Source organism: Arachis hypogaea, unplaced genomic scaffold (assembly GCF_003086295.3).
Source record: "Arachis hypogaea cultivar Tifrunner unplaced genomic scaffold, arahy.Tifrunner.gnm2.J5K5 arahy.Tifrunner.gnm2.scaffold_146, whole genome shotgun sequence".
Taxonomy (NCBI): domain Eukaryota; kingdom Viridiplantae; phylum Streptophyta; class Magnoliopsida; order Fabales; family Fabaceae; genus Arachis; species Arachis hypogaea.
Window position 1 is genome coordinate 1 of NW_027255533.1, and position 4,202 is coordinate 4,202.

Sequence of the window (4,202 nt, forward strand, 5' to 3'; positions counted from 1 at the left end):
AATTTTTATTTATTAACATCAAAAAAAATATTAATAAAATAAAAATTTTTTTTAAAAAAAAAATATAGTACTAATCCATAAAAGTGAATTCGGATGCAAAAATTTTAGGTATCAAAGTCATTCAAATGTCCATGATTCATGTTTTAGATCTACGTTGGAGATGGAATGGTAAATAATCTTTTATTTATTATTTCTTTTTGTGATTGTTGCTTTGATTTTACATACAGTAAATTAACCATTACACGTTTAACATAATCAATCACCAATTATGAATCATTAATATTTATTTTCCTTATTAGTGTAGAAAATTATGTTATGAGGTTATTTCTTTTATAGGTTTCTAGCTTAATGTTTGTTAATAGGACATAAAATAAGATAATAGACATGAAAAAATGTTTAAAATTTAAGAAAATTACAATTTATTGTTTGGCAAAAAATAAATAGAAGAAGCTATTTTGTGTCATATGTTAAATAAGTTAAAAAATATTATGCATATTAAAAATCAGTCATTATTATTATTTATTTATTTTAATATATATATTTATATTTACATAAAAGAAACTAAGAAAGTACCACTTTTAGGAATAATCATTGATATAATAACTAGACACAAAGCTTAACAATCTGTGTAGTTATGTGAGACCCATTATTATGATGATGATGTATTGGATTCACTTGAAGGTGGTGAGTGAAAGAGTAATTGTTGTTGTTGATGAGAGGGTGATTGATTTCCACTGTAATCTCCATGGAAAAGAGAAACATGAATGAAGCCATTGTGATCAGTGTTGCTGAGAATGGTTTGAGGCCCCATTCATGAAGAAGCTGTCCACAAACACCTGCAGGCAAGTTGTTGAAATTGTTGTCTGTTAAACAAAGTCTGTAGCAACCTTGTGGTGATCTTGCTGTCCACATTAATTCCTTGGACACCAGGGTGAGAGTGTGCTTCTCTTAGACTTGTTCAAAGGATTGCACCTACACACAAATTCAAATGTATTAATTAAGGTTGGTTAAACATAAAATGAAAAGATACACATTCAACTCAAAATCTTAAAGTGTCTAATTAATGGGTCTCTCATCTTATAAACTCCTCACACTTCTTTATTTTTTTTGATGTGTCACTAACTTCATGTACTTCTGACACTTGAGACATAACAATAATGTTAGAGTATAAACTTTACCTGATTATTTGGGTGAACATCAATTTCTGTTATCCAAACTGGTGAACGAGTGGCAACAAGTTGATCAATGGAAGCTCTCATGTATGGCAAATTAGGAGGAAAATTAGGAAAATGTGCTTCAAGGCCAATTCCAACAACTCCTCCTCTGCTCTTAAAAGTAGGATAATTTTGAATCTGTCTAAGCTTCTGAATATACCTTGCAGGATTTGCTGCATTATCTCTATTATCCTCAATTGTATTAAACTCATTCAAGAACAATGTAGCACCACCATCAATCCCATGAGCCACACTGAAACCTTAGCTGAAAAATCTTGTCCAAGTTTACTCTCAAAGAATGAAAAATGCATGTTCTCATTAACACATCCCAATGAATAACTTGGCCTCTGTATCTTGAAACAACAGATTGAAGCCTCTTTTGCACTGCTATATTGAGTTCTTGTGGTGAAAGTGAAGGGACCCAACCAGGTTGGAATTTGGGGTCATCCCAGAATATGTTGTGGCCTCTAACAGCAATGCGGTTTCTCCTGGCAAAGCCTAGCATCGCGTCCGCGGCCGAGTAGTCTTCCCGGCCCCGGACGGATTCTGTGCTGTACCATTTCATTTCATTGGTGAATGTTGTGACTGTGAACCTTTGGAGGAACCATTTTTGGTATGCAGGGGTTGTTGAGAATGGATTTGTCTATTGCGCTTCCAAATGGGAAGCGTGGCCCTTGTTTGTTGAAGTGATACACTTGCATTCCTAAGAGGCTTTCCTTCTTTATCCAATATATTGGATTGATACCTTTCTCTTTCTTGCCTGCCAAGTTACACATTTCAAGAACAAAACAACTTAATCTCATATATTTTGTGGCAAATTTGGGGAATGTAGCACCAATGATGGTTCGCAGAGTGTTAAACTATATTTTTCTTTCTTGTTTTCATAAACTGAACTAGATTTAGACTCGCGCGTAATGCACGAAAACTAATATTATGAATTTTTGTATATTATTTTTTAGATAGTTAAAAATAATATATGAGTTTTTATTTCATAATTAGTTATAAATTAATCTGTATAATTCTTATAACAAAGAATTATATCAATAAATTCTATGATAAGAACCATGATAATTAGTATTGTTGTATATGTATTTGATTATTGTAATTGAAAATTGTTATTATTTTTGTTATTATTGTTATTATTATTACAATTTTAAATAAAGTGTAATTGCATTAGCCGTTACTTTATTATAATTTAAATGTATAATGATATGTAGTAATTTAATTGATAGGGTATTGATTAAGGAATAGCTTTTTTAGTAAAAATTAAAACTGCATAATACTGAATTTTTTAATAATTGTCACCTATTTAAAATAGTTAATATTGCATAAAGAAAAATAATTATATGACATAAAATCCTTTCATACTAACTACGTATTAACTTCTATATAATAAAAATATATAGATAAACAAAAACAAAAACTATTAGCAAAACAATGTTTACCTTTTCAATATTGTAATCTTGATGAGACTTCCATTCCTCTTCTGTGAAGGGTTGTAAGGAAACGCTGTCCACCATATTTCCACATCAGTATTCTTGCTCTACAATACACAGTTCAGCATTTTCAACATCAAATTAAAAAAAATAAAAAATAAAAATTAATATCTGTTTTAAGAAATTTAAACAATAATATTACTTCAAAATAGAGTTTAGCAATTCCTGATGTATCTGTTGTGAGACCACCCTTTATCATAGACCAGCATTAGACTTAGCAATTGTGGCACCAGCAAATTTTATCCCTTTCCTTGTTTTAACCATTGCTGTTACTTCAACATTATTTCCCTCATTCACTTGTATCCAAGCTTCACCAAGAACAAAATCAAGTTAATTAATTTCTTGATATTTCATTAATATAAAACCAAGACAATTTATCTTAGTACAAAATTATTAAATTTACCAGATAAAGCATAGTGCTTGTTCTTTTGCAGAAACCTTCTGGAGACACTATCATAAGTTTGCTTTCTTTGTGCACAAGTATTTGTTCCCTAATGATTCTCTATGTTGTATTGCTGATTCACCAATTGAATCCAACTTGTGATCCATTATTCATTTGGGTTTGGATGATTCTCCATTGTACTGTGGCTTATGAGGGTGTGTCAACACTGAGGTGGAAATTGAAAACATTAGGACCCACATAATTAAAGTTATGTGTAAATGTAACAGGACATTAACAGTAAGGTCCTATCCTAGAAAATATAAAATAAAAAAAAAGGTTGTTAGAGGGAAGGACTTAATTACTTCAATGCTGACAGTGTGATCATAGGATAAAGCTTCAGCTCCAAAACCTAGTGTTGTCATATTCAAATACAGTATAGTAGTAAGTAGTTTAGTACTTTAGTGCTATGTATTTGACTTAACATTAATATATGTTCTTTAATTAGTAACATATAAGAATTAAGAGGAAAATCAAATACATCACAGCATAGCAGAGCTTTGATTGTTAGGAAGTACAGCTGAATTGAGAGAATAAACAATTATTAAAAGAATAATAATAATTGAAAGTTGAACACTGTAACTAGGATAATAAAATAATAGTAGTAGTAGTAGTAGTAATATTAATAAACCAAAGTCTTTTCGATTTGCTGAAGAGTTTGAGTGACACTATTTTGATTTAAATTTTTTTTATATAATTGAATGTTTATGATAGAAATTAAATCACTGATGAAACGACATAAAAAAAATTCTAACATTTTAAATGAAATAATCATCTAATAACTACTATACGAATCTTTGATGTTTGAGCACGTAATTATTATTATTTTTCAAAGAATGCAAGTATTTAATTAATTTATTTTTTTATAATAACCAAGAAGCAAAAAGCGATGGAGATGTAGTAGAAAGAAATAACTTTACAATGATTGACTTAAATCAAATAAATCAAATTTGATTTAATAATAAATTGGATACGTAATAAATGATTTGTACATCGATTCAAATCAGATTCTTTTACAATTATTCCAAATATTTACTAGATGTACAAACAATT

At 29.5% G+C, this 4,202-nt stretch overlaps 1 pseudogene; it reads right to left on the minus strand.

The window, feature by feature from the left end:
- Positions 1-603: 603 nt before the first annotated feature.
- LOC112772013 (endo-1,4-beta-xylanase 5-like) lies at positions 604-3,514 on the minus strand (annotated as a pseudogene).
- Positions 3,515-4,202: the final 688 nt, after the last annotated feature.